Source organism: Nuphar pumila, chromosome 17, assembly GCF_984573655.1.
Source record: "Nuphar pumila chromosome 17, dmNupPumi1.hap1.1, whole genome shotgun sequence".
Taxonomy (NCBI): Eukaryota; Viridiplantae; Streptophyta; class Magnoliopsida; order Nymphaeales; family Nymphaeaceae; genus Nuphar; species Nuphar pumila.
This window is the reverse complement of record NC_143265.1, coordinates 60,667,409-60,680,213: the sequence shown is the minus strand read 5'-3', so window position 1 is coordinate 60,680,213 and position 12,805 is coordinate 60,667,409.

Sequence of the window (12,805 nt, the reverse complement as noted above, 5' to 3'; positions counted from 1 at the left end):
TGTCAGGTTGGGGGAGGGGGGGGGGGGGGGGAGGGGACCCAAACCGAAAGTGTGAAGGGGAAGTCGCCCAATTGAACAAGCGTGGGACGTCCTTTGACAGGTCTGGACCATATCCGGTCCAGACCATGTCAGGCCTAAAACTAAAATCCAGAACCCATAGCCACCGAAATGGGGCTCGGCTCATGGGTTCCACTAGCTAAACAAGAAAAAGAAAAGGCGCCCAGGATGACCCGTTTGTGGTCGGCCTGGGGGTCACCCATGCACAAAAATGCGTCCAAAAATTTTTGGACGCCTAACAAGAAAATAAGGAGTTGAAGAGGAGAAAGGGGCTCAGCCCGACCAACCCAGGCCAGCATCGCTCGAACCCAAGAGGGTCGACGCAGCTGGGTACGGCTGTTGGACAAAGGGGTCAGTCCAAGGCTTCCTAGCCAACGAACCATGCCTTGGCAGCACGGTTTCACCGCCATAACAGGGCAGAACCGTGTCTGCCATGACAACAGGCCACCAAAATGAAGGATGCATGAGACGCCATGAGTGTCTAAAATGCTCTTGTAGCATTGCTACTATAATGCATTAACAAAAATGCAGACATGCTTAATAGAAATCGCCAAAAATGAAAAGGAAACTGAAGTATTCTTAAACTACCAACTACCATATTGCATAAGGAAGAAACCCAACTCGTGAAGGCATGCTCAACCGAAAACCCACATTTGGATATGTGAAAGGATAACTCACATTGTACAATGAAATGTATGCACTCATGCTCAATAAAATCCATACCCACAATACATGCAAAAGTACCCGTTAAAATCCACAAATCCGAAATAAAAATATGTATTAGCAGCTCACAAAAAAATACAAGGACACAGATGCATTTGCTCAATCAAAATCCACAGCAAGTAGCTGAAATGGAAACTCACCATCGAGGCTTTCACAAACGTGGAAGAGGTGCTGCTCACGGTGGAGAGAAAGAGATAAGAGAGGGGAGAGGGGAGAGCAAGAGAAGAGAGGGCTCCAAGAAAAATCGTTCCTCAAGAGTGTCTTCTCTCTCCTTCATTAGAAGTTTAAATATCTAGGGTTTAAAAGAATGAACGGTTGGGATTAACCCAGCTTGGATGGAGGGCTGGGGTGAAACACGCCCCTCCATGTCCAATGCATGTTCCCCTTTTGAAATTTCTAACTTTTCTTTCAAAAACGCCATTGAAAAAATGCCTTTAAAGTTTCTAAAATTTACAAAGAGGCCTTAGGTGCCGCCCAACTCATCCAACCGAATTTTGGCATTTTAAAAGGTTCAAAAATATTACTAAAAAGCCATGGGGCGCCAGCCCCATGCTCTTTTTTATAAAAAGTCGCCCCTCATGATGAGCTTCAAGCCTCATCATGAGGTCTTGAATCAAGTGTGGCCAATAGTGGCCCATCCTTTCCAAGACATGCAAAACCTTGCAACAATGCCATCCAGCTGGTCTACCCTTGACCAGATGGTCAACCAAGGACAAAAACGTCCACTAAAGGGGGTGCCACTTAGGTTTGGGCCCTCTAGCCGATCCGGATCCAAATCCAAAATCGACAATAGTGCTAGATTCAAAACAATGCTTATTTTATGTGTTTAAATATTAAATTGACTTCAATAAATCGTTTAGTTCTTTTCAATACCTCAATTAACATGGAATGCTAAATGCTTCTTAAGAAAATTCTCTTTCGTTTGCAAGAAATAGGCTTGTTGCGACTCGCATACTATCTTTAAGCAAAACTCGTAATTCACATACGCTGACAGGGTTTTTTGGTCGTATAGGTCCCAAATTTGAGGACAAGCTATACAAATATAATATGGACTTACCCTTAAATTTTCAAGGGTCAATTCGTTCAGAATTAGGCTCTTCTTACTTACACAGTGTATTTATGCAATTTTCGTGTCGCGTGCACAAAGCTAAAACACAAAGCATAGTCAATTTTCATCAAATTACATGTTATAATCTCATAAACACACAAGAGCATACATATCAACTCAAAGCAAACAGTAAATTCCTCAGAAAATTTCGCGGGTCTTACATCCTACTCTTCTTAAAAAGGATTTTGTCCACGAAATCACAAAACAACAAGCAACAACAAAATAGTTAGATCTCGTCTGACAACATCTAATCAGTCACAACTAAGTCTTTCATAGACTTCTTAGGACAGATTGGCAATATGCTTTGGTTGTCCACACTTGAAACACTTGCCATCGTAACGAGGACAAGCTCCAAAAGCGTGATCTTCGTCGCATCGTCGACACTTCCGCTGGACTTCCGATCGCTGGGATCGTCTTTGCTGGCGGTTCTGAGATACTTTATGATGCTTCCGCTCTCTAGTACGTGGCGAGGGTTCCACCCTTCTAGGATTCTTCTCGGTCACAAGCGCAAAAACTTGAGTTTGCTGCTCGGCCTGGTCTTCATCAAACAAAGTAGCTACCTTAATAGCTTCTTCGAGTGACTTCGGCCAGTTAGTGAATACTTTAGTTCTCAGAGTAGGCCTCAAACCACGAGCGAACTCCATTGCTCGATCATTCTCCGCAACGTAAACGTTCGGACAATATCGTTCCAAACAATAAAACTTCGTAATATAATCAGACAAGGTCATCGTTCCTTGTTGCAAATCTAGAAATTCTTGCATCTTCTTACTACGTTCATGCTTAGGAAAATATGCAGAGTTAAAAACTTCAACGAATTCATCCCACGTAACATTCATGTCTCTGAATCTAACCGAAGAGACAATGTCCCACCACTTCTCAGCGTGGTCTTTCAAACAATAAGTACCAAAATTCACCTTCTGTTCCTCTGGGACATCCAAAACACGAAAAATACGCTATATCTCACGTATCCAAGATTCTGCAGCTTCAGGTTCTGTCTTACCCATAAAGGCGCCACAGAAGGGCAACTCTAGAAACCAATCAAGAGGCGAGCAAAAGCATATAAACTTGTATCTTTACATAAGCGAGCTGCATCTCGCAAGGTGGGGCCATCACCCACACCAAAACTCGCCAAAGAGTTGCATAAGTATCAAAAGACTGTAATTCCATGCCAAGTGCCTCGAGTCCCTTCACACTTAGGGAAAAACATTCGATTGCCAACGTGATTCGTACATTCAAGTATCACGAACAAGAGCATGTGAGTACATTCATTTTGTGTGCTAGCTTACGTGCCAAAGTGTGTGTGGCCATGTACATGCCATTCAAACACAATCAAAAAGCCACGCCACGACTAAATGTTAATACTGTTTAATAAATATATATAATTTATGCCGTGTCTTGTAATATGAGGGAAGTGCCATATTCATTTATTTCTTTTGATGTACGCCATAGGTTTCTTAACTCCGCTAAAACCTTATTTTACTTAAAAGCATTCAATAGGGTGTCATTAGCACGAAATTTGCGTTCTATTACAAAAGCGGGCATACATACCAAGGGGCAAGTCTAAACAACATCACATCGATGAGTTTATTATTTCATTGAGCCTACATAACTACGTATGCAATTACTATATTTGTTTTGGACCGTTGCGGGGTTTTCGTCTACGTCATAATAAGTCCAAAATTATTAATTTGTCGGGTTATTTGGAACATGTGTCGTAGGCACTCATGCAACCCCTAAGGCTGCGGTCCAAAGCGTGTTAACGAAGCAAAAGGTGGCGAAAAGGAGGGATGTCCAACAGTTGGGTTGGTGTTGTCCCCAAAATAGGCCGGTAACCTTACCAGCCACATCGATGCCATGGGCACCATGCGCACATAGCAGGCCCGGTTTGGGCTGTGCTGCCAAACTATGGCAGCACCCACGACAAGGTGACAAGAAGTTGCTTGCTGCTGGTGCTGCGCCACCGGGACCAAAAGAGTTTGGTCAAAGGAAGACTACACCGCGCGGGTTGCGGGCAATCGCGAAAACCCATGTCTGGACCAATTGGTCTAGACCCACAAATGACTGCACTCAGACGTGACAAGGTCTGGACCATGCGTCCAGACCCCACGTGGCTTGGTTATCAACACACAAAGAGGCGCAGACCTACCAGCCTGCACCTGGTTGCAGCCCATCTGCTGCAACGGTTAGAATAGGTTCGAGAGCCCAGCTGGAGGGCGAGAGGGGCTGACGCCCAACCACGGCTTGGCTGCAACAAAACCGAACCCAAAACAGGAGGCACAAAGGCTCAACGCCCCACCCGAACAACTAGGAACCAAACTTGATAGGTCTGGACCATATTCGGTCAAGACCATGTCAGGTTAGGGGGGGGGGAACCCAAACCGAAAGTGTGAAGGGGAAGTCGCCCAACTGAACAAGCGTGGGATGGTCTTTGACAGGTTTGGACCATATCTGGTCCAAACCATGTCAGGCCTAGGGCTAAAATCCAGAACCCATAGCCACCGAAATGGGGCTCGGCTCATGGGTTCCACCAGCTAAACAGGGAAAAGAAAAGGCGCCCAGGCTGACCCGTTTGTGGTCGGCCTGGGGGTCACCCATGCACAAAAATGTGTCCAGAAATTTCTGGACGCCTAACAGGAAAATAAGGAGCTGAAGAGGAGAAAGGGTCTCAGCCCAACCAACCCAGGCTAGCATCGCCCAGACCCAAGAGGGTCGACCCAGCTGGGTATGACTACTGGACGAAGGGGTTGGTCCAAGGCTTCCTAGCCAACGAACCGTGCCTTGGCAGCACAGTTTCACTGCCATAACAGGGCAGAACCGTGGTTGCCATGACAACAGGACACCAAAATGGAGGATGCATGAGACACCATGAGTGTCTAAAATGCTCTCGTAGCATTGCTACTATAATGCATTAACAAAAATGCAGACATGCTTAATAAAAATTGCCAAAAATGAAAAGAAAACTGAAGTATTCTTAAACTTCCAACTACCATATTGCATAAGGAAGAAACCCAACTCGTGAAGGCATGCTCAACCGAAAACCCACATTTGGATATGTGAAAGGATAACTCACATTGTACAATGAAATGTATGCACTCATGCTCAATAAAATCCATACCCACAATACATGCAAAAGTACCCGTTAAAATCCACAAATCCGAAATAAAAATATGTATTAGCAACTCACAAAAAAATACAAGGACACAGATGCATTTGCTTAATCAAAATCCACAGCAAGTAGCTGAAATGGAAACTCACCATCGAGGCTTTCACAAACGTGGAAGAGGTGCTGCTCACGGTGGAGAGAAAGAGATAAGAGAGGGGAGAGCAAGAAAAGAGAGGGCTCCAAGAAAAATCGCCCCTCAAGAGTGTCTTCTCTCTCCTTCATTAGAAGTTTAAATATCTAGGGTTTAAAAGAATGAACGGCTGGGATTAACCCAGCTTGGATGGAGGGCTGGGGTGAAACACGCTCCTCCATGTCCAATGGATGTTCCCCTTTTGAAATTTCTAACTTTTCTTTCAAAAACGCCATTGAAAAAATGCCTTTAAAGTTTCTAAAATTTACAAAGAGGTGCCTTAGGTGCTGCCCAACCCATCCAACCAAATTTTGGCATTTTAAAAGGTTCAAAAATATTACTAAAAAGCCATGGGGCACCAGCCCCATGCTCCTTTTTATAAAAAGTCACCCCTCATGATGAGCTTCAAGCCTCATCATGAGGTCTTGAATCAAGTGTGGCCAATAGTGGTCCATCCTTTCCAAGACATGCAAAACCTTGCAACAATGCCATCCAGCTGGTCTACCCTTGACCAGCTGGTCAACCAAGGACAAAAACATCCACTAAAGGGGGCGCCACTTAGGTTTTGGCCCTCTAGCCGATCCGGATCCAAATCCAAAATCGATAATAGTTCTAGATTCAAAACAATGCTTATTTTATGCGTTTAAATATTAAATTGACTTCAATAAATCATTTAATTCTTTTCAACACCTCAATTAACATGAAATGCTAAATGCTTTTTAAGAAAATTCTCTTTCATTTGCAAGAAATAGGCTTGTTACGACTCGCGTACTATCTTTAAGCAAAACTCATAATTCACATGCACTGACAGAGTTTTTTCGTCGTATAGGTCCCAAATTCGAGGACAAGCTATACAAATATAATATGGACTTACCCTTAAATTTTCAAGGGTCAATTCATCCAGAATTCGGCTCTTCTTACTTACACAGTGTATTTATGCGATTTTCGGGTCGTGTGCACAAAGCTAAAACACAAAGCATAGTCAATTTTCATCAAATTATGTGTTATAATATCATAAACACACAAAAGCATACATATCAACTCAAAGCAAATAGTAAATTCCTCAGAAAATTTCATGGGTCTTATAGTGGATGATTTATGTTCATTTGTTTATCATTTATTTAATATTTGGTTGTTTTGTTTTGTTGTAATGGGGTTATAGTTGACTGTGCACATGCATTTAATTGGGGTAATGATGTTAAGGTTGAAGTGACTAGTTTTCAATGTGAGACAACAACTTTGGGTGGTATAGGGAGTTGTGTTAATTGAATGTATGAAGACTATATGGATGGTTTTTTCTTACATACTATTTTTATTTGATGCAAGATATATTATGTGGTTGGTGTATACAATTAATGATAACCTCAAAAAGGGTTAAAGTACACTACCACTTCATTAATGATTTTTATTAGAGATCTATAATGGTATCCAAAAATAATAGCTTTAAGGAATTTATGATTTTGATGTCTCATAAAACCGGATATGCTGAAGAGTATCTAAGCTTCTAGTATGAATAATTTTCAGATATAAGAAGTCAATAACACAAATTGATATTTGTTTTGGATGACAATGATGTAGGTAGTGATTGTACACATGACAATTACAAATGATAAAGTTAAACAAGAAGCAGTTATAAGTAACATGCAAGAAGCAATGAATTTATCTCAAGAAATATATATTGAGGGAAATCCTAAGGCGAACATCCAACTCTCTCAAATAGTTGGCAATATTAATGTGTGTAACATGCAATTGAGGGCATGTAGTTTCCCCAACCAATTAGGGTTATAGATGTTGTATGTGCTGGCAATGAATAACTTGCACCAACAATTAATGTTGGAAGCATGCAGAGAATGTGCAACTATGTCAACAAACCAGTGCCATTAACGTTCACTATGATAATATGGATAACATCCAACCTTTCAAGAAATATGACATAACTAGGTACAAGTTGTTAGATTATGTAATCTATGCTTGAGATGTAGGTATTATTTTTACGGTTAATCATGAAATTTGAAAATGAAGAAATGATGCATACATGCAAACAAATAAAGAGATAAATATGATAACTTATGATTTAGTTTGCGTATTCGAACCAATTAATAGTAGCAGTGATCATGTAGATAACAGAGAATCAAATAATGATGATGACTATACAATGTCAAATAAGGGTGACTCTAAAACTATAAGAGAGGACCAAGACACACATGATATGAGACAATTAATGGTGGATGAAAATGATGCACAAATGACAAATGACAATTGACAATTGAAAAGTTGAATCCTGGTATGTTTCATAAGCTATATGAGCATTTATTGGGCAATAGATTTTTTTTTACTAATAAGATATGGTTGAATCAGTTCTTGTTTACAATGAAGAGTAATTGAACATCATTTAAGTGAGGGCATTTAAAATGATTGTCAAGTTGCATAACAAAAAACTCAATGTTCGAAGATCTTTTTAGTGGCTAGGAACATACTCAAATGACAAAGACATTGTTGGCCAAATGTTTAATGAACTAAAGCATTGTCATGAAATTTTGAATGATAATGCGATCAAGTAGAACTATAAAACAAAATTTTTGAAGAGCTGTATTAATAGAGTGATTGTTGTATGCACGAGAAAGAGCCTGTAGACTATGTCTACATAGAGTAGCATTTTTAAAATGAGGACGTACATAAAAGAATGTGGTGGTTCATTGGGCAACCTTTGAGTGAAAAAAAATCATGTAGATTACAAGCGTTATTCATAAACACTTACATGATAACTCAAAGATAACTTTAAGAGAAATAATTAATGACATCAGTCTCATGGAAGGTATGGAGATTAGTTACAAACAAGAGTGGCATAGATGAGAACACATGTAGAATATGTTATTTAGTATATATAAAGAGCCCTTCAAGATGCTTCATGCCTATTTGGATTATTTGATGAAGATAAACTGCAAAACTCTAGGGGTCATTGAGACTTATAGGAAATATTGATTTAAATATATTTTCTTATAATTTCACTCATGCATCGATGGCTTTTTAAAAGGGTGTCATCTAGTTCTTATGATAGATGAAACATTCCTAAAAGAAAAATACATGTGTATATTATTGTCGTCGCATAGTATTATCTTTCTTATAAGATATTTCTTGGAGTGTTTGTAGTTGTAGATAATGAATCCAAAAGTCATTAACATAGTTTCTAGAGTTTTTGAAGCAAGAACTTATACATTATGATGAATTTAGAGAAAGAAAACAATTGATATTTATATTATATAGGCATGCAGAGCCCTTATATGTTGTCCATCACACATGGCATAATTGTTATGTTGGATATTGCATAAAGTACTTGAGACATAACTTTGCTAAAAAAATTGGTGCACAACTTAGTGCACTTTGGTGAAGTACAATATGAGCAGTCACACGGCAATAATGCACATATTTTCTTTAAAAAAAATTCGAGAGAAAAATCAAGTCATCTATGATTATATTGACAGTGACGTGATACTAATGTTTTAGGCTACATCTTACTTTTCATGAAAAATATATGGGTGTTTAACATCTACTATATTAGAGAGCTTCAATTTATGGATTTTCCTCATACGTGACAATCCCCTAGTGCCTCTACTTGAGAGACTTCATTTTATGTTGATGATATTATTTAAGAAAAGAAATAATATCAGGTAGAAAATATCAGGCATTGTTGTGCATGATCTAAAAAAGGCACAACAACTACGTGTATAAGGCCCACAACCGATCTCACGATTACAACATTGATCTTGAGAAGGGAGAATGCTCTTGTAACCTTTGTCAGGTGAGTGAGATTTCATATAAACATGCAATTACATATATTTTGTGTGATGGCAAACTACCAGAAGAATATTGCAACAAATAATTCAAATTTGATTGTATATAACTTCATATCATACATTCTCATTTTTTGCCAATGGCGGAGACTTACATAACCCTTCATTGAATCTTATTTCAGCCTATCCATCAAAGGTGACACGTAAACCAGGGCAACCTAAGGTGAAGAGATGGATAACAACACCAAAGAATGTTGTGTTTGACCATAACAGGTGGAAGCACACAGTATGTTTAAGTACTTCTTATTGATAAATGTGTGTTTGTGTGTATGTATTTGTTAAGAATTGATGAATGAATTGCCTCTATGAGGGTTTTTAATGAACTGCTCAATGTCTTTATTGGCAGATGATGAATTTATTGTTATTATGTCTTCTATGTATATCTTAGGTCTTCAATAATATAGATAAAACACATAAAGGAAAACATGACAAAAGAATGGCTATAATCAAAGCATCACATGTAGAAACATAACCAATTGAGGTAAGATGTGTAAGGAAACAAGTTGTGTGTTTATACATTTATTTGTAGTACATGTATGTGTTTATATTTGATTGCAATTGACCATAAAAACAGGTGGATGACAATGAGCCAAACGAGCAACCCAAACAACAAGAGCACAAGTTTGATTTTGGCATAGAGACATTATCAAGAAATAATATAAGTGTTATCTAGTTTGCATGTTTGTTAGGTTTGTATGTATATTGGTTTAAATCTAATATGAATGTATCACAAATATTGATTATGTAGCATCTAGAAAGATTCATAATTAGAATTAAACACATTCATACACAGGATGAGGTAACAGGGAAATAAATTACCAAAGACCATTTACCTTAACATGTGGTTTTTGGTGAATCCCAAAAGTGACAGTTATATTTTTCTACCGACTCACAAAAACTAACTACTTAACATTATTGTTCACAACAAATTATTATCAATCTTGAAGGGTTATTTGGGGCTTGTTCTTTCTTGGAGAACCATAACTTGTGGTACCTTTTATAGAATATGATAAGGTATCTATCAGAACACATTGGTTTTATATTGTATTGCATATTTACATTTATATTTATAGTATATAGGATGTGTGCTTATGTATTCAACTTGATTTATGTTGCAGATCTTAATTCCTCTAAACTGAAGCAATCAACATTGGGTTCTTTAGAAAATGAACATGCACAAAGACCATAATGAATGCTGACAAGGACATTAGGGATCTAGTACAAACTGTTAACTTATTTAATAATATCCTTAGTTTGCTCAATATTAGGTAGAATTAATGTTGGTTTTCAAGTTTATTATTTTGCAGAACAACTTAGCTATAACGTTTGCTTTGATTGATAAGTTTGTCTCATGCAAGAGATTCCTCAACAAAATAATGAGTAATTACTTTCGTATATGATTATTAACTCAATACGTAAATGTACATATTTTTGACAATACAATTGTTACAAGTATGATTGTGGTGTGTTTGTGCTAATGTACATGAAGTACTTAGACAAGAAAAATGAACTTACTTTCATGCAGGTATAGTTTTGTTGAGTGTTTAGAATGTAAGTTAATTAGTTGTTTGCTAATAACCTTTTTTAGAATAATGTAAAATACATAAGTGTGTTCATGATCAGATATTATAAGGGACTAAATAAGAAGAAGGGGATGCAAGAAGAGGCCAAAAAAATGTGGAGGCCAGTGAATCTACAGGGGAAAAAAATAGAGGCAACCATGATTCACTACAAGAAAAGTGTCAATTAGCGACGGATAGTAGCGACGACATTTTTCCGTCGCCAATTAGCGACGGCTTAGCGAGCGTCACTAATCTGTCGCTAAGTTTCGTGATATTCACAAATGTAGCGATGGAAAATGGTCCGTCGCTAAGCCGTCGCAACGTAGCGACGGACCGTTTTTTGTCGCAAAAACACGCTCCGGTTAGCGACGGATTGGGCGACGACATTTTTCTGTAGCTACTTAGCGACGCCGATAGCGATGGACATATTCCGTCGCTAAAGAGTTGTATACATTTACGCCGGCTTAGCGACGGAATAATTCCGTCGCGAATCTGTCACTAATTTTCGCGTAAATCTGATCAGAACCCTTTTCCCTCTTTTCCTGTTTCCTCTCTCCCGCCCTCCTTACGCAGCCCGATGCCTTCCTCCACCACCCGCCGCCCCGCCGCCTGTCGCCCCGCGTTCCGCCCGAGCCGTCGCCCCGCCGACCGACGCATTCCCCGCCGGAGACAGGTTCGCCCGCCCTCCCTATGCGTTTCAAGCAGGGGTTAAACCCCCTGCCTTTCCGGCATGGGGGGTCGACCCCCTGCCGGAAAGGCAGGGGTTTTAACCCCCTGCCGGAAAGGCAGGGGTTAACCCTGCCAGAAAGGCAGGGGTTAACCCTGCCAGAAAGGCAGGGGGTTTAACCCCCTGCCGTGCCAGAAACGCAGGGGTTTAACCCCTGCGTTTCCGGCATGGGGGGTTGACCCTCTGCCGTAAAGGCAGGGGGTTTAACCCCCTGCCTTTACGGCACGGCAGGGGGTTTAACCCCCTGCGTTTCCGGCAGGGGGGGTCGACCCCCTGCCGGAAACGCAGGTGGTTTAACCCCTGCGTTTCCAACAGGGGTTAAACCCCCTGCCGTAAAGGCAGGGGGTTTAACCCTCTGCCGTGCCGGAAATGTAGGGGTTTAACCCCTGCGTTTCCGGCATGGGGGGTCGACCCCCTGCCTTTCCGGCAGGGGGTTAACCCCATGTCAGAACAGGCAGGGGGTTAACCCCTTGCGTTTCCGACAGGGGGTCGACCCCCTGCCTTTCTGGCAGGTCGACCCCGGCAGGGGGTCGACCCCCTGCCTTTCCGGCAGGTCGACCCCGGCAGGGGGTCGACTCGCTGGCGGAAAGGCTGGGGGTCAGTTAACCCCCTATGTTCCATAAGGGGGTCGACCCTCTACCGGAACAACAGGGGTGTCGACCCCTTGCCGGAACAACAACTTTTTTTTTGTGGCGATTTTTTTTAAAACTGTATTTTTTTGTGCAGATTTTTCAACGGAACTAGCTCGTGCTCAGCCACCTGTGGTAAGTAAGTGACAAAAACAATGCAAATCGGGTAAATACCCGTGGTGAGTAAGTGATGCAAGCATATCACATGTTATTTAATTTATTAGATGTAACACTTTATTGTTCACACACTCACTTAGTTGTTGATATTTAGGGTTGCTTTGTTGGAGTTCGAAGATCATGCTGAGCATGATTTTAATGTATGAATATGGAAGTGTTCTTATTTTTGGAGTACGGAGTCCATGCTAAGCATGGTAGTAGTTAGTGAGATATTGAAGTGTGTTTGCTGCAGGTACATGTTTGCCATTTGTTTGATATGAATGATTACGATGTATTGCAATGTTTGATGTAATTGTATCCATGCTTGCATGTAGTTACTTTCAATTTGATTTTGACTTCCATGTAAAATTTTATAATAAAAGCATGCTTCAAATGATTGTATCGTGTCATTAATAGTTTGCACATGAAAATATTAAGTTATCAATGCATGCATCAAAATTCTTGTTATTGTTTGACATAGTATATTGCATGATAAATTTGATATTTTCTTCATCGTAGCATTCTGATTGTTTTCTTTTAATTCATTAGGATACTATTTGTAACATCATACGACAGAATGACTGCAAACCGTGAATGGATGTACCGTAGGATAGTGGACAATGAGTTATCGCATGAATATATGGATGGTGTTGACAGCTTTATTGAATTTGCAACGGCAAGTGTCAGTACAGTGGATCC